Source organism: Eumetopias jubatus, unplaced genomic scaffold, assembly GCF_037043125.1.
Source record: "Eumetopias jubatus isolate StellerSeaLion01/CBP00866 unplaced genomic scaffold, mEumJub1_p1.0 scaffold_4, whole genome shotgun sequence".
NCBI lineage: Eukaryota > Metazoa > Chordata > Mammalia > Carnivora > Otariidae > Eumetopias > Eumetopias jubatus.
In genome coordinates this window covers 177,950,659-177,975,707 of record NW_028274810.1, presented here as the reverse complement: position 1 = coordinate 177,975,707, position 25,049 = coordinate 177,950,659, and the positions used below count along the sequence as shown (strand labels likewise).

General features: G+C 40.4%; 1 pseudogene; it reads left to right on the top strand.

Annotated features, from left to right (window-relative positions):
- The first annotated feature begins 3,442 nt into the window (after positions 1 to 3,442).
- LOC114213860 (nascent polypeptide-associated complex subunit alpha pseudogene) lies at positions 3,443 to 22,803 on the top strand (annotated as a pseudogene).
- The last annotated feature ends 2,246 nt before the right edge of the window (positions 22,804 to 25,049 follow it).

Here is a 25,049-nt window from a genome sequence, read left to right as displayed (position 1 = left end):
GAGGGAGAGTGAGAAACAGACTCCCGCTGAGCAGGGAGCCCGATGTGGGACTCGATCCCAGGACCCCGGGATCATGACCTGATCCAAAGGCAGACACTTAACTGACTGAGTCACCCCGGCGCCCCAAGAACAAATATTTTTAAAACAAAAAATGTAATTTTTGAGGGCAAAAGGAAGACTCAATATAGATATATGGAGTCACCGAAGAAATAAGTAATGGACAAGAACAAATAAATCTGTAATTTAAATATATTTTCCTGAAATAAAAAAACTTGAACCTACCTTGGGTACTTGAGAAAATCGGCCCACAACTGTCAGTACTGACACATATTCCAGGAACACAGTCCTCAAAAGGAAAAAAAGAAAACCTTTGGGCATTCAGCAAAAATAGCAAGTCACTAAGAAAGTAAAGAAAATCAATTGTCATCACACTTTTCAGGAGCAAAACTACAGGCCAGAAGACAACGGAATGATATTTTAAGATACACCAAAAAAGAACGTGCAAACCAAGGATTATGTATTCCACTAAATTGATCTTCAAGGGTTTTTTTTTTTAAAGATTGATTGATTGATTGATTGATTGATTGATTTGAGAGAGAGAGAGAGAGCAGGAGCCAGGGGAGAAGAAGGAGAGAAGCAGACTCCCTGCTGAGCATGGAGCCCAAGACAGGGATCGACCTCATGATTCTGAGATCATGACCTGAGCCGAAATCAAGAGTCAGACACTGAACCAACTGAGCCACCCAGGCACCCCAATCTTCAAGTTCAAGAGCCATATACTAATGGCTTTGAATTCCAGGAATGTGGTTTAGAGAAATCGTCCCTAAGAATTTGTTAAACACTGAGCTTCACACAACCAAAATGGAAGGAGATATATTAATGTAATTAGTACTCGATGATGGCTGTGAGACAGAATAGTATTTATAATATGGTCTGATTATGATATAAAACAACTATCAAAGCTTGGTGGAAGAACGGCCAGAGTATATGAAAGTGTAATAATTTTGTTTATAGGCATTAAGTAGTAAAAGGACATTACATCAAATCAGATGACATGGAGATGAATAGGAGGAAAAATAAGAGGACACCAGCTAATTTCAATATTGCTCATAGTGGGAAAAAAATGGACAATAACCAAAAAAGAAAGAACTAAGTGTTTTATATATAGATTAAAGGCAGCCATGAGAACAAAAATACAAACCTTTCTAAAGAACATATTCATTCATACATTTAAAAAAAGAAAGAATGTTTTAGTGGTCCCCAAAGAATGAAGGATAAAATAGGGTAGAGGGATTATTAGTTCTCTTTTGAGGATATCTTATTTGATAGATTTGACTTTGGAACCATATAAATATTTTATATAATATTAAAGCAAAATTAAAATTCTAAAAAGCGGTTTCTGGAGTTCTACTTCTGGGATGAAAACATGAGGACCTCCATGGTCCCAATCTTCAGTGAAACAAGAAAAGTTCATGAAAATTATTTTTTTAATTTTTAAATTTCTGGGAATTTCCTAAGGACATACGGCAAGTGAATCATAATTTAGTCAAGAATATTTACTAAAACTTGTAGGAAAAATAAGAATGTGCACTTGGGCTATAACCACTCCCCCCCACCCCCGCCCCAGCCCTCTGCCAGCTGAGTTTGACAGAAACGCCACTCCCAGCAGATGTGGCCAAGTCCCTTCCTCCTCAACTCCTCAATGAAGGGTTAGAGTATCTCACTAGGTGAGGCAGTCTGCCAGCATTTCTCATCCCCACCAACTATAAGATGAAGAAGCTACATTTGTGGTAAGAACAGCTGAGAGGTCAGGGCTCCCTATCTCCACCTAGTCCGTACTATGGGGCAGACGCTAACTCCTAGTCATAGCATGCCAAGAATATTGGAGCTCTGGCCACCTTTAGCCCAGCTCACTTGTAGGGGAGGGTGCTTCGGGGAAATTCATAGCTGCAAAGGCCTACATTAAAACAAGAAGAAAGATCTTAAATCCACAACCTCACCTTTTACCTTAAGTCACTAGAAAAGGAAGAGACAAATGAGCACAAAGCAAGCAGAAGAAAGGACATAAGGACTCGTGGTGGAATTAATAACACAGAGTATAAGAAGAAAAGAGAAAATCAATAAAACCAAATGTTGGTTCTTTGAAAAGATAAAAAATATTGGCAAAACTTTACCTAGATTAAGTAAGAAAAAGGAAGTTTCAAATTATTAAAAACATAAAAAGGAAATATTACTACCAATACATCAATAAAAAGAATTTAAAGGGATACTATGAACACCTGTAAGCCAACAAATCAGATAACATACATGAAATGGACACATTCTAGGAGAAATGCAGACTACCAAAACTGACTCAAAAGAAATAGAAAATCTGAATAGACCCATAATAAGTAAAGAAATTGGATTAGTAATCAAAAAAACTTCAAACAGTAAAACACCTAGGACTAAATGGCTTCACTGATGAATTCTACCAAACATTAGAAGAACTAGTACCAATTCTTCACAAACACTTCCAAAAAAAGAGAAGAGGGAACAAAGAAACACTTCCCAGCTCATTTTGCATAATCATATATGAGATAAAAGACTTGTTTCCAGAACACATAAAGAACTCTTAAAACTCAATTTAAAAAAAGGGCAACCTAATTTAAAATTGGGCAAAGTTTCTGAAAAAAAACATTTCTAAAAGAAGATACATACATGGTCAATAAGTACATAAAAAGATGCTCAACAACACTACTAGCCATCAGGAAAATGCAAATCAAAAACAAAATTAGATACCACTTCACACCTACTGGAATAGCTATAATGAAAAAGACAGATAACAAATGTTGGCAAGGATGTGGAGAAATTGAAACCCTCATATGTTGCTGGTGAGAATGTGAAAGATGCAGACACTTTGGAAAATAATCAGTTTCTCAAAATGTCACGTGACCTGGCCGTTCCACTCCTGATACATGCTGGAGAGAAATGAAAACATATGTCCGCACAAAAACTTGCACACAAATGTAATAGACAATAAATAATTACCCGGCATAATTAAGTGAAACATACTTCCACATGTTGAACTATAATGGAAAATATAACTTGTAAGATTTGATAACTGGGAAAAGTTCACAACCCAGACTCACTGCCCGAGTACCAGAGTATCAATATCTCTATAGTGATGTGTGTGTGTGTGTGTGTGTGTGTGTATTTTTTTTTTTTTTTTTTTACTGTCTCAGGCTTAGGTTTGGTTCAGGTTCCATGAGGCAATATTTTTAATAGGAAAAATAGGTACAGCTTTGACAAAACAGACAGGAAACAACGTGCAGCTTTGCAGTGTGTTCAGGGCAACTCATGAGGGACCCTCTGTACTTCCCGTTCAAAGTACAATAATCAGGAAGTCAAAATCATAGCCTGTAATTAAACTTCTTAGTTGCTTCAGTAGGACATTCATGTGCGCATGCGCAGTGTCACCTTTTTGGCGTTAGAAGCAGAATTTCTAGAATATCTGACCAGCCAATATACAAAAGCAATTCTGAGGATTTTAACTGGAGGAGCATCTTCATATACAGAAATGCTGAGCAACACGGAGCGGCTGAGTTGCAAGGGCCGAAGTATGAGGCTTGGCCGGCCAAAGTCAGAGGCTCGGTCCTGAGCAGTCTCAGACACAGCCAGGGCGGCACCGCCAGGCTCCAGCCCTCCAGCTAGCCCCCCACCAGACAGCAGCAACAACAGACCTCAGAACAAGGAGGGCTCTGAAGAGCTCGTCCCTCAGGGGAGGGTCAGGATGCCCCCATCTACCCAGAGTTTGATGACGATTTCGAGGAGTCCTCATCCCCTCTAGGTCACTATGTGGCAATCTCCCACTTTGAAGGGGCCAGCGAGGGCCCCCACCCCAGGGCCCAGGGTGAAGACTTCAGTCTCCCAGAAGAGGACAAAGATGACGCTGGTCCCTGGGCCGGTGGGACCAGGAAGTGAGGGCTAGGCGCCCACCTCCTGTCTCCGTGTCTCACTCACCAGAACGCTGCCAGAGGCGGGAAGAGGAGGGCTGTCTGCTGCTGCCTGTGGGCCATGGGGAGCCCCAGGACCTGTGTACCTTATTTCTGCCCCTGCGGCTTCAGCTGAGACCCGGCTAATGCTGCCACCCCCACCCCTACCCCCAAACGGACCTGCTGTGCCTCCACCATCTGTGTATGTAGTCAGGTTCCATATCTTTTCTTCCTGCCGCTGGGCTAGGCTGTTTAGCTTTATATTTATATAAAATATGTAATAATATAACATGATAATACATAACAATGTATGTAATATTAGATAATTTTATATAATAAAAAACTGTATGTTTTCACTAATATATATATATATATATATATATATATATATATTTAAATTGTGCAGTATTCCCAGAGCCAAGAAGCTTTAGAAGAGGGCTGAATTTGGAGAGATGCAAGAGGCAGGGAACCAAGGGAGAAAGCGTTCAGATAAAGGGACCGAGCTCACTGCTGTGAGTACCACCAGCACGCTTCAATCGGAAAAGTTCCATTGGTGTCTACTTTATGCATTAGGGTTCTAAGTAAGATTTCTTTTGAAAAAAAAGCATTTCCTTGCTTTAAAAAGGGAAAGTCCAGGGGCGCCTGGGGGGGGGCTCAGTCAGTTAAGCGTCTGACTCTTGATCTCGGCTCAGGTCTTGCTCTCAGGGTCGTGGGTTCAGGCCCTGTGTTGGGCTTCGCGCTGGGCATGGAGTCTACTTAAAAAGAGAGAGAGAGAGAAAGTCCCAAAACCACTAACTTAAAGAATGGATATGTTTTCAATACGGTAGAGACAATCAGAAATTTGTAGTTAGTGGTGTTAAGAAAACTAACTCTAGAACTATCGCCTACACTTCCCTGTTGATTTAGCTCCCCCCCCCTCAAAGTCATTCTGGTACCTATGGCTTATTAGAACGCCATCCTGCCTGTTAATAATAAGAAATGCAGTTGGACAGGTTGTCTTCTCAATTGTAGTATTCCATGTAGAAATGATCTCAGCTTCTCCCGGGTCACTAACAGACCAAACACTACAGTAACTTCTGTCTCCCCATCAACCCACTGGCTTTCTCCATGGACCAAACCTCCTGACTAGCTAATTTCAATCTAAAAGTTGTGTCTCCTAATTCTGGCCTTGAATGTGTCCTGGAATACGTGTCAATCTTTCTGTCCCTCCATGGGCGTGTGCGTGGTCTTCCGTTGAGTCTTCTCTCCCTGATCCCCTCCCACACCCCGGAACCGTGATGCCAGGACTCCACATTTCTTCACCAGGTTCCATGTCTTGTTGGTGAGACACGCCTAAATGCCTGCTGTACCCCTGCATCATCTCTTATTTTGTGCCAGCTACATTTCTCCATTCCGCAGTCTTCACAAATCCGAGAAAAATTGTACTCAGACTAAAAAATTAGATAGCAGTAGAGATCTTTCTCAAAATTTCCCAGGAGAAGCGGAAGAGAAAGATCAATCCCACATTGCAAGGGAAACTATTTTAAAATCTTCATTGAACAGGTCAGTCTCCAAGGTTCAGTCCTCCCCACCAGACCTCTCCTCGCTTCACTCCCCAACCTCAGCTGCCCCCCCCCCACTTTGGACATACAGAAAATCATCCTTGCCCCATCTCTATCTTCTGCCTTCAAACATAATCTTCGCAATGTTTAGCAAGCAAAGGGCTTTCTGGAACCCAGGATCAACCCTCCCTCGTCCCCCATAAACTGTGTGATTATAAATTCTTTCTTAACTCAGCCTCTGGGATAGGATTTGGAATTGAACCTCGGTATTATATTTTGAGGGACGTCATGTGAATACTGATGCATTTAACCTCATGTAACAGTAAGTTACAAACGTATTACAATTAATGGGTTTGTACTACATCAAATCCATAAATGTTTTCTTATTAAAGAAAAATTTATTACGGGTAACTGCCGAGAATTCCTAACAAATGCCAACTATAAAAGAAGTGTTAACTGTGCAGCTAACAGATGGAATTTAAGAGATAATGTATTACTAACATCCCACTGACATGCTTTTTTTCTTCAAATAACACACAGTAGTTTCCACTTTTAAATAATAATGACACATGAAAATACTTCCACTATTACAGTCAGAGGATTGAAAGAAACCCAAAAGGGTGCTGAGTGACCACATTCCTTTACTTTCAGGCAACTTAAACTGTTACCAGTTGCTTTCCAGAACCTCCCAAAGGTTAAAGTCCCATAGAGTCATTGCGTTAGCTCTGTTGTCATTCGAGTAGATTCTGGTGCCCTTTCACAGAGAAAGCCTGGCTATTCTCTGAGCTCCCAGCAATGCTGGCACCCCGTGTTCAAATTCAGAAGAGGAACTCCTCGGATTTTGAACACTCTACACTCTGTCAGGAGAATGAGTAACTGGACAAGACCACATCACCAGAGCTTTAGGTGTCAAAAGAGTACAAATAAAACCATAAGCAGTAAATACTAGTGACAACTTAATTACTTTCTCTGAGAAGGAGAACCATTTGAGACCATCAGGAAGCAAGTGCGATAATAATTCAGCAAGAACTTTCATTATGTTAGATTCATTATGTTAGATGCCAAGAGTATCTATAGCAGATGTGCCCAACCTCTGCCCATTGTCCTCTACGGCTAAAATATGCCAAAGTCCTTTACAGGACACCTGGGACTCATTTAAAAATGATTACAAATAAACAGATTCCTTTTCCAAATGGTTGGCCTTCTGACACCACTTGTAGAACTTCTGTATGACCTACACATCAGAATGCTAGAATTATAGGGACCCTTGACAACTTAGGTGTCACACTGGGTAATAAGTCGGGAAATTGATTTACAAAACATGAAAGCCAAAAGTAGGACTGGCTACATATTGAGGAACGTTGTGGTCAGTGTATTTGGCCAACATCAGCCTTGCAAAGCAGGGCCAGAAGTACATCCTTCTTAGTGCTTGGGAGGATGGAGCCACACGTGGTTTTGATTCACGGTCAGATCCATCCCCAGAGATGAGTCTGTATCCTGGAGTTAAAGCTTCAAAGGGAAACTCAAGTCTTCTATCAGGGAGAACTGGTTGTGGAGCTCAGGCTCGTATGTGGAGAAAGATCTATGTCCGTTCTGACATGGGTACTCAGTCAGACTTCATAGAATAGTATTTGAGTCTCAGGGGCGAGGGGCTGAAAGCGGAAAAGGCAAAAGGCAGTGTGACCCCAAGTCTCCCTGGTGCTTTGGGAGCATTCTTGTGAGACCATCCTGACAAGCAGAGAGCTAGTGTGTTGGCTGGGGGGGGGGGGGGGGGGCCTCAGGGCATCCAGGCAGTGGCACAGGTGACTTCAGGGAGTACCCAGGGAACTAAGAGCACAGCAGCATCAGTAGGGAGCACCCCCCCCACCCAGCTTCTCAGGTAGGGAGGCCTGGGTCTTGTATTCCCATAGAGGTGGCCCGTTACAGAGACAAACCTAGAAAGTACTGTTCCTGCCACCAGGGCAGGTAAAGGAAACTCGTAGGCATGTGAGTTCAACTCCTCTTGAGAAGAACCGCAACTCAGATGGAAAGGTGGGGCTCGGTACAGAGGCGGGAAAGACATCTTTATGTTTGGGCTACTGTTAGTGTTTGGGTGGGATCCTAAAGTGTTGTCAGTAGGGGCAAAAAAATAGCCATGAGGTCTCAGAAGAAGATACAGAGAAGGCAGGGAAAGTAAAGGAAGCAGGGGAGAAGGTAGGGACTTGAGCAGAGTGAGCATTCCCATCAGCGAAGGTGAGACTGAGCATCATTAGCAGAAATATGTCCAAATTGGGGACTACCTGCCTTGGCATACAACTGCTAGGCTCCTCAGGTCTAGGTTTTTAAACCAAATAGTAAAAAATCTGCTCTGTTCTCATGAGGTCTCTGCTCTCCTCCAATGCCGGGCCTCCTCCCACCTCCCCTGCATTGGCCCATGTCCCACACGGGGGAAGATGAATGCTTTCCTCTACATTTTCTTTCATGGCCCCTCTAGGACATGAAACAGTGTGATGGGCTTGTTCCCCTATACTGATTCCCGTAGCAAATTTGTGTTACCTCAGACCCACCTGATCTTTAACAAAGGTCTCCTGAAAATACAAAAGTGTCATTCTCAGGGATAAGTTTAAATCAGGGCATTTCAGTCTCTGTAGCAGATTGGTGGAGACAGGGTTTCCCTCAAAATTCATCGTGAATTACTTCATTTGCAACCTCACTTTTTTCTCCTTAGGCCACCTCAATTTGGGGCTTAAAATAAATCTGTGCAGGGGCGCCTGAGTGGCTCAGTCGGCTGAGTGTCTACCTTCGGCTCGGGTCATGATCTCAGGGTCCTGGAATTGAGTCCAGCATTGGGCTCCTTGCTCCCCGAGGAGCCTGCTTCTCCCTCTCTCTCATTGGGCTGCTCCCCCTGCTTGTGCTCTCTGTCTCTCTCTGGCAAATAAATAAATAAAATCTTTAAAATAAATAAATAAATCTTTGCAAACCAGTCTGTGTATACCCCTGACTCCTACTCCCATCTGCAGTTACAGCACCTGCCATTAGAAAGCCCTGCCTCCACTTATTTCTGGAAGGTTTTGTTGTTGTTGTTGTTTTTATGGAGGAAGGAGGATGGCTCTTATTCTATCTGCTACCACCCAGCACCTGTCATTTTATTGTGTTTCTACTCCTGCCCCCTTCTGTGAGGGCCCCAGTCTGCTGTCTGCCAAGCTGTTCAAGTCCCCACCCACCGCCAGGAATGCTGGAGTCACCTCCTGCCACTGAGGTTACACCCTGTGCACATTTTAATTGGTTCTAAACAACAACAAAAAAGTAATTAGTTCTGTGTTATTTCTTTATTTGTACTGAATCTAGTTCCAAAGGCTTTAAAGTCCAAAAATATGTACAATCAAACAACATAACGAGTGGAGACTGAGTTTATAGAAACTTAAGAAGATAAAAATAAAACTATCAGGGGCGCCTGGTTGGCTCAGTCAGTTAAGTGTCCGACTCTGGGTTTTAGCTCAGGTCATGATCTCAGGGTCCTGGGATTCAGCCCCGCATTGGGCTCCCCGCTGAGCGTGGAGCCTGCTTGGGATTCTCTCCCTCCTTCTCCCTCTGCCCCCCCTTCCCCCCCGCAACTTGTACACATGCACTTTCTCTCTCTCTCTCAAAAAATAAATAAGTAAAAATTTTTTTAAAAGCTGTCAATGAAATTAATGCATAAAACACATGCCATAAAATCATGTACACGTGCTTGAAGTGGCCTGAAAATTTGACCCTGAGCTTTCTAACAACCGCTACAAAAAGGGAATCATAAGCAAAATCTTTTTTAATTCTCAGTATCTGAAATCCAAGACAAACATCTCCTATCAATAGATCTTTATAAAGAAGTTTCTCTTTAATACCCTGTTATCTTCATCAGTATTCTTTTTTTTAAGATTTTATTTATTTATTTGACAGAGACAGAGAGCACAAGCAGGGGGAATGGCAGAGGAAGAGAGAGAAGCAGGCTCCCCACTGAGCAGGGAGCCTGACGCAGGGCTCAATCCCAGGACCCTGGGATCACAACCTGAGCCAAAGGCAGCCACTTAACCGACTGAGCCACCCAGGCGTCCCCTTCATCAGTATTCTTATAGCAAACACAAGAATATGCATGAGTTCATTTGTAGTATTCCTTCAAGGTGTAGCTATGTCATGTTACACAAACTGGGTTCAGAAAAGTAATTTCAATGTAGGAAGACAAAAACAATGTGATTTAGGTTTGGTGCAGAAATAAAAGTGAAAGTATCTACAAAATAGGCCAATTAAAAGCCAACACAGAGACTTCTATAGTCAGCTGAGTGAAGGGTGAGGTTGATAGATTTTTGTGCAAGCTGAGTCACCCAAAAAAGGTTGTATGTGGCATAGAAGGCCACCACTCCTTCACGGAGACAAGATGAAAATACAGGGGGACACAGGCAAGATTTTCTGCTCCAATACGCAGAAAAATGAGCAGTTGAGTCTCAAAGCTCCATTATTTAGCATGTGAAAATAACATCTTTGTATGGAAAACTTTATGAAAATCTCAGCAAGAACAAACAAACAAACATAACCCCGATTAAAACACCTACTTACCCAACCCTCCAAGATAATTCCCTGAATTGACCCTAACATAATTGACTGGATTTACCTGTTTCGGGGGCTGCTGTAGGTTGAGAGAGTCTAGTAAAAACTAAGAGACTTTTGTTTCCCAAGTCCTTCTTTCTGGAAGTATTTGCAAAGGACAGTCAGTTGCCAATTAAGGTCATTCTTTGTTCATTAAACTAAAACATGTGATCTGCTTCTAATAAAATGCTAATATTTATTTTCATATCCTCAGGATGGGAATTTTATTGAGCCCTTTTCAATTAGGGTATGTTCAACTGAAAAGTAAGCATCTCCTTCTATCCAAACTTCGAAAAAAATGTAGACCCCTTCCAAACCCAATTTTAAAAAGTCTGTGCTTTTTTTTGAAGGGGCACATTAATAATTCAAATGTAAAATTTTCACATTAAAATAATAATAATAATAAATCTCATTAGAAGTTGCTAGTCGGATACTGTGGTTTGACTCTGAGTTTAAGAAAACAAAACTGACTGGTTCCAGAGCAAGGAGCTATTTATTTATTTCTAACAGCTTCAGCAGACAGGAATGTTTCTTTTTCAGGGAAGAGCTTGGGGTCATGACAATCTACAATTAAACACCTTCTCCTCAATTTCATCTAATCAGTGGCCCAAAGTCAGAGATATGATGAGGACCTATGTGGGGTTTCACCTTTCATCTATGAACATGCTCAACTGTCTGGGGAGAAACTATGACAGTTTTACATTATTTGGCCTATTTTACCATCTGTCTATCTTTACCAACACAGAACAAGAGAAATGCCTATTTATTTTAAAGGTCTTAAATACAATGCCCCGGGATGATGTAAGATAGAAAAGATAGGAATTGACCACCTATGTTTCATATCTGCAAACTCTTTCATTCTGATATCAGTTCTGGAACCAGATTTCTATTCATCTGACACACCTTACCATTATCTCATTATCATTTATTATAAGACTATGAAAGCCAGCTATCTCAATTTATGAAACTTTGTTTCCATAATAAGTGATTTCAACATCATTTATGGGTTATGGCTTAGAAGAAGAAGATCATGTAATTGAGTTCCACTCCTACATGTCAAGGCATTGTAGATATAACCCTACTTTTGCCAATAAAGATATTAGGAGAGGGGCACCTGGGTCGCTCAGTTGGTTAAGTGTCTGACTCTTGGTTTCTGCTCAGGTCGTGATCTCATGGGTTGTGAGATCGAGCCCTGAGTCGGACTCTGCACTCAGCAGGGAGTCTGCTTGAAGATTCTCTCCCTCTGCCTTTCCCCAACTCACACTTGTGTACGCGTGTGTGCTCATGAGCACGCGTGCATGCGTACACACACATGCACGCACGCATGTGTTCTCTCTCTCTCTCTAGTAAATAAATCCTAAAATAAAAAGATATTAGGAGAGAAATTCAGGCCCTTTTCCAAACCCCCAAAGAGGGAAAATAAATCCCAAAATTCAAGAACAAAGCCACCAAAATAGTCCAAAAAATACTGAAGATACAGTGACAAAATCGAAAATAGTATTGTTCCTTTAGAAGAGGTGACTCATAGAACTCTAACCATCAAACTACTAGTTTAATGTTGCTATACATGTGTTTCACAGATGAACCAATAATATTGGCTTAAAAAACAGATGAAATCTGAACACGTAATCAACACCTGAGATTTTGCCATCATTTTAGATCAAGACCTTCCAGAATTAGAACTTCCATTCATTGACTGTCGTTAAGAACCCCTTACAGCAAGAGAGAAACCAACATCAGCTCTCCCTGCCAGAGTTCAGATTGATGTTTAAAACCCAAGACTCTAATACGTTCTTCTCTGATATATCCCAAGTTGAAGAAATACATGTCAAGAGAGCAGAAGACCTTTCAACTCAAGAGAACACGGTGCTAGAATGAGAATTAAGGGAATTTGATTCTGACATGACCCCATCAAACCCCAAACCTCATTTTGCTGATAGAGATCAGAAGGAAAAACAAAAAGGTGTAATCTACCCGTGTGTGCCAGTAAAAATTGCACTGTGGGATTGACAGAGAACACTGGTATATGGGAATGCATAGGGAACGTGGTTAAAATACCAAATAGAAGTTGGCAAGATTAAATTTATACTTCCAGCAGGTATTTAAGCCACAACAAGAAAAAAAAAAAAAACCCACACAGTAAAAGCTCACTATTAGGAAATCTTGTGCCTATCAGCAATATATCTCAACCTGAGCTATCGTATTTGTTAGTGGGAATACACAACAAAAAATACCTATAGCAAGCAAGATCCGGACAGCCGAGGTCTGCTGTTGCTTTTTCTTTTTTTTTTTTTTTAAAGATTTTATTTATTTATTTGAGAGAGAGAGAATGAGAGATAGAGAGCACGAGAGGGAAGAGGGTCAGAGGGAGAAGCAGACTCCCTGCCGAGCAGGGAGCCCGATGTGGGACTCGATCCCGGGACTCCAGGATCATGACCTGAGCTGAAGGCAGTCACTCAACCAACTGAGCCACCCAGGCGCCCGAGGTCTGCTTTTTCTATGAAGACCTTCCTCTTGGTGACTGTGCAAAAGACAGTCTTCCAAATGGGGTAACATGAAGTAAAAAAGGATCGTGAAATTTATCAATCATTTTGTAAACTAAACAATATTCCGGTTAATGGGCTCTTGGGTCTTGTTTTAAAAACATTTCAAGAATGTTCTAAAAGCTTTTCATTTTGCAATACTGGTAACTCAAGAGGAATCGCAAGTTCGCTTATATACAGGTTGCACTTGCGGTCCTGTTAAGTCCTGGAATCTATGTTGGAGTTGAGTTAAATAATTTTACAGGTGACGCCTTTTGGGATCTCTCATAGTTCACATGATTCCTAAGTCATTAGCCAAAAGAAAGCAATAGTTACCAAGGTCTGTGGTGGGAAATGTGAATGTAACACCCAGCAAACTTGACCACACAGCTATTATGGGTTAGGCCCTGGAGATCCAAAGATGAGCCCCTGCCCTCAGATGCCTTAGGAGCTAGCTCGGAGACAGGCACTAACCATATTTAGTGGCAATTATAAGACAGTGTTGCATGCTTCTTGTAATCAACCCAATCCTGTCTCTTGTGAACAACGGTTAGAGAACAAATGCAGTTAAATAGGGATGTCCTAGAAATGACATACAGAAATAGACTTAACATGGTTTCCGTAAATAAAACTGAGGACATTGAGAGCAAGATGCTGAATCTGGAGTTTCCTAGAAAAAGGGTGAAAATTTTACTTTAGTCTTTTGCGCAACTCAGTTATCAACCAATATCACACGAGATCCAGAGATTATGTTAAGGGCTTAGACTGACACTTTCCAATGTAGGTCTTGTGCCATGTATACTTGAAATGTGGCTACTGACCAAATTTAGATGTAATTTAAATGTAAAAGATATACCAGATTTCAAAAACAATATGAAACAAAGAATGTTTCTCGGGGTGCCTGGGTGGCTCAGTTGGTTAAGCGTCTGCCTTCGGCTCAGGTCGTGATCCCAGGGTCCTGGGATCAGGTCCCTCGGGTCCCTGGTTGGGCTCCTTGCTCAGGAGGAAGCCTCCCCCTGCTTGTGTTCCCTCTCTTGCTGTCTTTCTCTCTCTCTGTGTCAAGTAAATAAATAAAATCTTAAAAAAAAAAATGAAGCTTACTACTTAAAAAAAAAGAATGTTTCTCATTAACAATTGCTTTATGTGGATGACATGTTGAAATGATACTGTTTGGGGTATATTGGTTAAATAAAATATATCGTTTAAATTAATTTCACTTATTTCTTTTTGTTTTTTTTAATATGGCCACTAAAAATGTATTAATTTAATATATGGTTCACCTTATATTTTTATTGGACAACACTAGCTTAGACTCTTGAACCAGAGAAAACTGAGTTTAAATCCACATATTATTAGCTGTGTAGCCTTGAGCAAGTTACTTAGCCTCTCTAACCACTTGCCACATAACAGGTACTGTTTGAGTTAGTAGGGATACCTAAAAGAACTGTTTTTAGGATGAAGTTACCAAGTGAGTTGTTCAACATAAGTCTGCCATTTTAGGAGCTATTTTCAAAAAATCTCAACTATGCAGTGACCTTTTTTTTTTTTTTCCACTTTACTGCTAATTACCGCTTTAAAGAATTCCATGATCTAAATCAACCCAGGATCTTTACAAAGGAAGTGGTATTTTACTCCCATTTGGATTATTGTTTCCAACCTTCACTATTTGATAAATTTCCACTCAACCTTCAAGACCTAGCTCAGATACTTCTCCTGTAACAACTTTCCCAACTTTGCTGTCCAATGAATTATTCTCAATACAGTTCATCTAATGTTTATTTAACAAGTTTTTATTGAGCACCTACTATGTGCCAGCCAGCTCTGCTTTGTGGTCAGCATTTAGACCAGTGAGTAAAGTAATGTTTTTCCCCAGTGGTGCCTACCTTCTGTGGAAAAGACTGACAGTAAACAAAAACATAGTATAATGCCAGCTAAGGAGAAGGTTAAGGAAAAAATGAAGTTGGTAAGAGAATAGAAAAAGACAGAGTCAGGGAACAATGTTTTAGGTAGTGTGGCCCAGAACAGTCTTTCTGGAAAGCTGACACTTGAGCAAAAGCACCGGATGACCCACCTAATACATTCAGCACATGGACAAATACTAAGGAAGGAAACATTCTTGTGCCCTGACTCCCTCCTCTGGAGAGGTATGCAACAACAGTGTCCTCGGACACTGACTGGAAATGTCCCTGGAAAGCAACTGAGCAATTGTCTAAAGTCTTCCTACTTTAGAAATAACAGAGAAATCTGTGAAAACATCTTGCCCTTGAAAAAAACCGCCCTCTTGACTGAACCTGAGGATATTTTCTTGGCTTTATCAAAAATCAAGGACTGACTAGGGTTGCTGGGTGGCTCAGTGGGTTAAGCATCTGCCTTCGGCTCAGGTCATGATCCCAGGGTCCTGGGATCAGGTCCCTCGGGTCCCTGGTTGGGCTCCTTGCTCAGGAGGGAGCCTGCCTCTCCCTCTCCTTCTGCCCTTGCCCCTGCTTGTGCTATCTCATGCGAATGCGCTCTCTCTCTCAAATAAATAAGTATAAAGTAAAATCTTTAAAAAAATAAAAAATTGGGGTGCCTGGGTGGCTCAGTCGTTAAGCGTCTGTCTTTGGCTCAGGTCATGATCCCAGGGTCCTGGGATCGAGCCCCGCATCGGGGTCCCTGCTCAGCGGGAAGCCTGCTTCTCCCTCTCCCACTCCCCCTGCTTGTGTTCCCTCTCTCGCTGTGTCTCTCTCTGTCAAATAAAAATCTTTAAAAACAAAGAAAAATCAAGGACTGACTAAAGCCTTTGGAGACTCTTGACCCAGCCACATACCCACATTAATATGTATTGCTTAGGGTCAGAACTGATAAATTATAATTTAGCTAGGTACATTGTTGCCTGAAAACTAAAAGAATGAGCAAACTTTAGTTTTATCAAGCTATGTTTAATGTGATTTGTCCATAGCATTTTTTTAACAAAAATATATTGTTTAATTTTTATTAAGGTAACAAATGTCTAAATTTAAATAAGATAGAAAAGTTTCTAACAAAAAGCAACAATCTCTCTTCTAGGTCTTTATAGTCCTAATTCTGTTTACCTGTAACACTATATTAGCTCTGTTAACGTCTCTGTTTTTAGTTTTTCTAGTGGCTGTGTGTTTCTCTAAGTAACAGGCGTATGTAGGTCACAATTGTTTGACCCATCAAGTCTAGACATCTGTGGACTTCCTTCAGGACTGCTTCCCGCCTTTTTTCTTCCCTCCTGCCAGGTAAAAGTACTGTTGTAAGTCCCTCTGTTGGTTGTCTTTCTAACTTAAAAGTATAAATATGTAAACATTTCTTGAGCTCTCATTTGGTAAAAAAAGATTATTAATGGCCTTATTCTGTCTTCTCTTCTCCCCACCCTACCTTGCAACTTCGGCTGCCCAGGACCTTAACTTTTCCTTGTTGATTTGGATAGCACTTACTTTTTAAAAATACATAAGTAAGTCTTCGTTCCTTTGGGTATTGGTTAATGACTATGTAGTATTGTTAGCTATGCAGCCAAGTAGTATATTATTGTTGCATTTAAAATTTTTATTTTCCTTGAGTTTTTGGCTTTCTGTTCCTCCTTTCCCTCCTCCTGTTTCTCCTTGTCTTTCTGCTTCTGTTTCTTCTTTACATTAGTTTCCTTTATCAAATCCTTACTTTTCCAATATGTTAAGGATCCAGCAAATCTTCTTTAAGATCCCATTTTTCCAGATATCTTCCTCCTTGACCCTCAGTCTAAATTTAATGCTCTCCAGATCTGCTCCTTATTGTAACCTAGAACTTCATTCTGTTATTTCTTCCTTTTTATTAAATTTTTTATTTAAATTCTATTTAATTAACATACACTGTATTATTAGTTTCAGAAGTAGTATTCAGTGATTCATCGGTCTTATGTAATACCCAGTGCTCATTACATCACATGCCCTTCTTAATGCCCTTCACCCAGTTACCCCATCCCTGCACCCATCTCCCTTCTAGCAAACCTCAGTTTGTTTCCTATAGTCAAGAGTCTCTTATGGTTTGGGGGCGCCTGGGTGGCTCAGTCGTTAGGCATCTGCCTTTGGCTCAGATCATGATCCCGGGATCCTGGGATCGAGCCCCGCATCAGGCTCCCCTGCTCTGTGGGGAGCCTGCTTCTCCTTCTCCCTCACTTGTGCTCTCTAGCTCTCTCTCTGTATCTCTCCAATAAATAAATAAAATCTTTACAAAAAAAAAAAAAGAGTCTCTTATGGTTTGTCTCCCTCTCTGTTTTCCTCTTATTTTATTTATTAGTTTTGCCTTTCTATGCTTTTCTTTTTCCTGGTTTATGCCCTGTTTGGCTAGACCATACCCTCTAAGTAACTTCCTAAAAACTGTGTGTAACAGACAGACTTTCTAAATCCTTACATATCTGAAAATGCATTCTATCCTCATTCTTGGCTGATAGCTTTCCTGAGTATAAAATGTGAGACTGAAATAATTTACCTCATAATTTTGAAAGCATATTCCATTATTTGATGGCCATCTTGAGCTGCCAAGGGGAGGTTAAAATGACTGCCTGATTTTTGTTCTTCTGTAACTAATCTTGTTTGTTTTTTCTGTCTCCCTCTTTGTAAATTTTTTAATGTTTTCTTTTATATATTTTCTGAAATTTTATAGGGCCAGGTTGAGATGAATCTGTTACCTATTCAGTGTTCTGAACAACTAGTATCATTCAGCTCTGGGAATTTATTTTTTTTATGTCTTGATTTAGTTATTGTCATTCTTTTTTTTTTTCCTGTTCTGTCTTCTGAAATTCCTGTTTGTCAAAATCTCAGATATTTTGGGTTGATCTTCTAGGTCTTTTTCCTTTTCATTCATATTTTTTATCTCATAGCCTTGATGTTGTACTTCTTAAAAGAAAGAGTGAATGGATAGAGAGCTGGTTTTCGTCTGGAGGACCACCAATGCCAGAATTGCTTTGGGAAAGAAATGCTCATTCTCACTGCTCTGGCTTTGAATTTGTTCAATTTATTTATAGTAACACGTTTTGGTTTGGAGCTAACTTACTGACCATCAGGTGTTTTGAATATAGGTTTGAGTGGAAGTGGACTCTTTCTAAACAGATTTTCAATAAACCCTCTTGGTTTCAGCCCAGTGAATCATTCTTGCCCTCCATCAAAATTGGTATGATTGAATCTCAAACTCCCCCAGAGTCTTACATACGCTCGGATGTAGTTTACTCTTCCCTGCAATCCCTCAGCCACTTTCTGTCCTCCAGAAATTTGTTAAAATCTCTCCTTTCTTTGTTGTTGATCGACTCCTGCTCTTTTCGATTTTGTGATTAATACCTTTAAGACATTTACTATAATTTTAATGGGGTTTTTAAAAAGAGAAAAAAATAAATGAATATGGTCAATGACTGATCTTGCACCAGAATTCTGTGACTCATTTTAGAATAAGACACATCTTATTTGTCTTGCACATTATGCAATAGATTTCTTTTTTTTATTTATGACATCTCAAAAAGCATCATTTTGGAACATGCTAAATCTCTTTGAAAAAATGAAAAATAATAAAGAGAAACTTCCTGAATGAATTTTTAGAAGAGTAAAGGTCAGCAGGGACTGATGGGTGAATAACAGCACCAGGAAGGCCAAAAGAATGGAAGTATAAAATTCCTGCTCCAGAGTCTGATTGATTTTATTTCCATTTTAATTAATTTGTTTGTCCAATGAATAAACATTTACTGATTACTTAGTGTTTCAGTGTTTTTTAAGCATTGCTATAAATTAATACATACACACACACACACACACACACACACACTTGCCCTTCATGGAAAAGGATATGATGCCCATTATTTTTTAATATTTTATTTATTTATTTGACAGAGAGAGGACAAACAGGGGAAGCAACAGGCAGAGGGGGAGGGAGAAGCAGACTCCCCACTAAGCAGGGATCCCAATACAGGGCTCAATCCCAGGACCCCAGGATCATGACCTGAGCTGAAGTCAGACAGAGGCTTAACTGACTGGGCCACCCAGGCGCCTCCATGATGCCCATTCTTATACCATATGATGACTTAGAGCTATAGTAAAGGTTAGGGAATGACCCCTGCTTGAGCCATAAAATCCTAAATAAATTATTAACTATCAAGTGGCTATTATATTTGCCCACAACTGTTTAAGATATTAGCCATGATTTCCACCAGAAGGATTTACCATCCAGCAGTGAAAGAGATTCATGCATCCAGAGCTTTGGCTTTGGAATCACACAAACCTGAATTTTCATCCAAAATTTTCCACTACTCACTAACTTTGTAAACTTACAGAACTTGTTTTGCCTCTCTGAGACTCGATTTTCTCTTTTGTAATATGAGTAATAAAACTACAGTAAAAGTTCCCTTAACCAACTCTCCAGATTCATGAAGACTCTTCTTTCACCTTAAGACATATTGACTGTTGCTCAATCATGCTGAAAGCACACAGTTCACAGGCTACACAAGAGGATGCCCCTCCAACCAAGTTACACCTACCAAGATACAGTTGTGTTTGTTTTTAAATATATTTATGTTGACTGTAGTTATTTTAATTACAAAAAAATTAAAGATTTTATTACCAGTGAAATATGAAGGCAAAAAGTAAAAGACAGGTAACTTTTCAAAAATACTACCAAATTAGTTGGTTAAAATATATGTGTGTGTGTGTGTGTGTGTGTGTGTGTGTGATAAAGTTGGAAAAAATGGTGTGGAGAAGTTGTAAAAATCTAGAAGGATTCTATACTCAAAATGTGTTGCAGGTGCAGTTACATCCTGGACATTTCAGCTGTCATAAATAAGGCAATAGGTGTAGTTTATGCAAAAAAACTAAGGGAGTTTTAATCAATGGACTCATGATCAAAGATAAACCCTTGACCTTATGGATGACATGTGAATAAAGTGTTACATGTTTAGGATTAAAATAAAATTTTGTGGAGTGATGGGTTGGGTTAATTAGAATATGTATAGCATTTATTATAGTACCTGGCACATAGACAATCCATTAAGTGGTGGCATTATTGTTAGTAGCTAAGGACAGGTATTATTTTATTTGATAAAATATTTATTAAGAATCCACTCTGTGCCAGGCCCTGAGCATACAATGGTGAGAAAAAACAACAACAACAAAACAACCCTGGACACTGCCTTTATGAATCTTAGAGGGAGAGCATGTATTTGATGAAATCATCACACAAAGCCATCATCTCAATGTAAGAGAAGGGCTATAAAGGAAGAATACAGTAGGGGGACCTGATCTGTGTTGAGGGTCACCAGGAAGTATCCTTTGAACTGAGTTCTGCAGCAAGAGTTCAGCGAGGTCAAATCTAGCAGTCCTTTGCAGGCCATGAGAAGAATTTGGGGCATTAGCATAATGCAGTGCAAATTCAGAGGTGACAATCTACTTTAAGATCAAATTTCAAAGGGAATCTCCATTCCCTTTGAAATCCTATATTAGTTAGCTGCTGTAAGAAATCAACACCAAAATTTCAGTGGTCTGACACAAAGTGAAATTGATCTCTTGCTCAGTAATAGCCTTCGGCAGATATTCCTGGCTGGTGGGAGGCTTTCCTCCACACAGTGATTCAGGGACTCAAGCTCCTTCCAACTTATGACTCTACCATCCCACCAGAACTCATCAACCTCTGCACCTCTGCATTCAGCCGATATAAGGGAGAGAAGAGCAAGGAGTAGGTACACCCACTTACTGAAATCTGACTTACGTCACTTCCACTGACATTCCATTGATGAGAGCTAGCCAATGAACACAGCGGGTAAACAGAAGAATGTAGATCAGCTGCTTCCCAGGGACAGCTGCTTTCTATGGTAGGGGAGGACCATCTGTAGTATCCAACTCTGCCACAAACCACTTAACATAAATTAACATTTTTGCCAAGTAAGTTTTTCCTTTTATCTTGGAAAATTTCCCTTACCCCGGGCTCAGTCGGTTAAGCATCTGCCTTCGGCTCAGGTCATGATCCCAGAGTCCCAGGATCGAGTCCCACATCGGGCTCCCTGCTCAGCAGGGAGTCTGCTTATCCCTCTGCCCCTCACCCCACTCTCATGCTCTCTCTCTCTCTCTCTCTCTCTCTCAAATAAACAAATGAAATCTAAAAAAAAAAAAAGAAAAGAAAATCTCCCTTACCCCAATCTCAGTACATTCTCTGAATTTGAGTTAGTGTTCAGTAACTCATGTGGCTCTTTTTTAAAAGGCATAGCAAATATTAGATTTTTCTTTTAAATGCAATGTACCATAATACACGTTCATGTATTCGGTGGGCCTACTAGTCTGAAAACATAGTAGCTACCATTTTTGCTAGACCATATTTGGATGGTCTGAATTCTTCTAATTTTTGATGCTCTACCATTAATGAAAATGTTTACTGTGTCCAACTAACATTACTCCTGGTCATTACCAAATGAGGGATGGTGTCCTGAGTACTTCTTCCTTCAGCTACACCAAGCATACTTTAAAAACTTCCACCAATACTCAGCAACCCCCACATATATACACAACTACAATCTCCTCCCCCCAAAAAACAGTAAATTTTAAACCTGTTGTTATGTCTCTTTTCCTCTACCAATTTGTCACCCAATTTTGAATGGGTAAGAGAAGAAAAACAAAAAGCTGTCTGTAAAATCTTCTTTAGATTCTCTAAACTCAAGCCCTCAAATGAAGAGGTTCAGAACTCCAGCTTCTCTCTCAAGTCCAATTCTTCCTTCAAATAGGTTTTGCTGGGTTTAGATCTTATCATTCATGTTCATAGACATAATGAAATCTAGCATATACCATATTTTCCTTTTGTAGAATAAGATATGACTCTTGGATATAACATCAAAAATACAGACCACAAAAGAAAAAAAAAAACCAATAAGTTGGACTTAGTCAAATTAAAAAGTTTAATTCATCAAAGACACTACCAACAGAGTGAAAAGGCAGCATGTGATGGGGGAAAATATTTGCAAATCATATGTCTGATAAAGGGTTAATATCCAGAATATATGAAGAACTGCTACAACTCAACAACAAAACAAACCAATTAAAAAATGGGCAAAGGACTTGAATAGACATTTCTCCAAGAAGATACATAAATGGTTCATAAGTGCATGAAAAGGTGCTCAACCTTGCTAATCATGAGGGAAATGCAAATCAAAACCACAAGATATTACTTCACATCCATCAAGATGGCGATTATCAAAACAGAACAAAACAGAAAACAAGTGTTGATAATATGGAGAAACTGGAACCCCCATGCACTGCTGGTAGGAATGTAAAATGGTGCAACTATATTGAAAACAGTATGTGGTTGGTTCCTCAAAAAAGTACAAATAGAGTTTCCTTCTGCAACAGGCGTGGGTCACGCTCTCGCTTGCTCTCTTTCTGCCGCCATCTTGGTTCCACATTCCCCTCACAAAACGCCTGGTGAAGTCACAGAAACCGTCCCTGCTACAGAGCAGGAGTTGCCACAGCCCCAGGCTGAGACAGGGTCTGGAACAGAATCCGACAGTGATGAATCAGTACCAGAGCCTGAGGAACAGGATTCCACACAGGCAGCCACACAACAGGACCAGCTGGCAGCAGCCGCTGAAATCGATGAAGAACCAGTCAGTAAAGCAAAACAGCCAGAGTGAAAAGAAGGCACAGAAGGCTATGTCCAAACTGGGTCTTTGACAGGTTACAGGGGTTACAAGAGGCACTATCCAGAAATCTAAGAATATCCTCTTTGTCATCACAAAACCAGATGTCTACAAGAGCCCAGCTTCAGATACCTACATAGTTTTTGGGGAAGCCAAGATCGAGGATTTATCTCAACAAGCACAAATAGCAGCTGCTGAGAAATTCAAAGTTCAAGATGAAGCTGTCTCAAACATTCAAGAAAACACAGACTCCAACTGTACAAGAGGAGAGTGAAGAGGAAGAGGTTGATGAAACCAGCGTAGAGGTTAAGGACATAGAATCAGTCATGTCACAAGCAAATGTGTCAAGAGCAAAGGCAGTCCGAGCCCTGAAGAACAACAGTAATGATATTGTAAATGCTATAATGGAATTAACAATGTAACCATCTGAAAACGAGGACTTTTTTTGGTGTTTCAAAAGAATAACTGCAGCTTGGTTTGAAATTTGTACTGTTTCTATCATTAATAAAGTTATGGCTTCTTGTTGGATGAAAAAAAAAGTACAAATAGAATTATCATGTGATCTAGCAATTCCACTTCTGAGTATAAACACAAAAGAATTGAAAGCAGGGGGCTCAAACAGGGATTTGTATATGCGTGTTCATAGCAGCATTATTCACAAAAGACGGAAGCCACCCAAGTGTCTACCAACAGATGAATAGATAAAAATATGGCATATACATACAATTGAATATTTTTCGAAGCTTTATTTATTTTAGAGACAGAGAGAGCAAGTGTGGGGAAGGACAGGGGGAGGGAATCTCAAGCAGATTCTCTGCTGAGCGTGGAGCTGGACTTGGGGCTCGATCTCAGGACCCCCAGATCATGACCTGAGCCAAAGCCAAGAATCAGACGCTTAACCGACTGAGCCACCCAGGTGCCCCCATACAAGGGAAGATTTAATCAGTCTTTCAAAGGGATGAAATACTGATACTTACAACAACATGAATGAATCTCGAAGACATTATGCTGTGAAATCACCCAGTCACAAAAGGACAAAGACCATATGGTTCCACCTATATGAAGTACCTAGAGTGGTCAAGTTCGTAAATACAGAAAGTAGAATGGTAGTTACCAGGGGCTGACGGGAGGGGAACGTGGGGACTTAACACTGAGTTACTGTATGAGTACAGAATTTCAGTTTGGGAAGATAAAAAAGTTCTGGAAACAGATGGTGGTGATAGTTGTACAGCAACATGAATGTGGTTATTGCACAGAACTTTTACTTAAAAGTGGTTAAAATGGAGGGCGCCTGGGGGGGCACGGTCGTTGAAGCATCTAACTCTTGGTTTCGGCTCAGGTCATGATCTCAGCATCATGGGATCAAGCCCCCTGTTGGGGTCCACACTCGGGGGGTCTGCTTGAGATTCTTTCCCTCTCCCCCTCTGCTCCTCCCCCTATTTACATGCTCTCTTTCCCTCAAATAAATAAATAGAATCTTTTTTTTTAAAGTGGTTAAAATGGGAGGGAGGGAAGGAAGGAAGAGGGGGGAAGAGGAGTGAAAGGAAAGATCTGATACTTGAGACAAAGTCTGGTGGAAGCCATGGCCCCAAACAGAACTTGACATCCTAAGATGATGATGTCCCCTTTGCTACAAAGGGCCAAAGCTTTCAGTGGGAAGCCCTTGGATCCCCTTATTAACCAGTAACATGGACTTGTCTTGTTGTTAAAGCTTTACTACTGAGCACAGGGCGTCTGGAGCCTCTCATAACCACCCACCCACGTGCTGAAGCTTGGGTCGGTTTGTAAAAACAGTTCAGTAGAGTTCATGCCAGTGTCCTTCATATGTTTTTATCTTTCTTTTTTTTAATTTTATTTATTCATTTATCAGAGAGAGAGCACACACAAGGGGAGCTGCAGGCAGAAGGAGAAGCAGACTCCCCGCTGAGCAAGGAGCCCGGCACGGGACTTGATCCCAGGACCCTGGGATCAATGACCTGAGCCGAAGGCAGACGCTTAACCAACTAAGCCACCCAGTCATCCTGGGCTTTTTATCTTTCTGACCAAAAAAGATAAAGAGTATATAATATTTAAGTTAAACTAAATATATATATATATATAGTAAATATAATATATATATAAAGGTAAAGGGTATACAATATTTAATTTAAGTTAATATTCAAGTCTGGTCTATATTCTTATTCTCAGCATGGTTATTAAATCCGAGAAGAAGAAGGAAGAGGAGAAGGAGAAGAAAAGACAGAGCCATGGATATCCCAATGTTAAAGGCTGAGTCACAGTTCACAGCATACCAGGTAGAAAGAAGTCCATAGCGTTAACTGTCATTGTGTGGTTTGCAGACCTAAGAAGTTTCCATTGTTACCCATTTCTTATTGATGTTAAGTCCAGCCTGCTTTGTACTCTTCCACAGTGGAATAATACTTATGCCTTCCATGTATGTCCTTTCTGCTAGTTGCAGTTGTTTTTCCACTATTATTTTATTTGCATAATTAACACACTGATTTGTTTTGTCTTGACAGCCTGGGGCAGTGGTACTAAGGGTACACATTTTTAAGTCAAACAAATACACGGACCTTTTGAAAATGAATCATGCTAGATTCCTTTCTTTTCAGATTCCCTTGAAATCAGATAATAGAGATTCTAGGAATCATCCACTCGAGGCCAAAACAAAAGGTTTTATAGCCAATGATGATCTACATAAACTTTAATGCCCTTTAAGATCATCTGCCTCGTACTATGTGCTGGTTAATTGAATTTAAATTAAAAAAAGAAAGAAAGA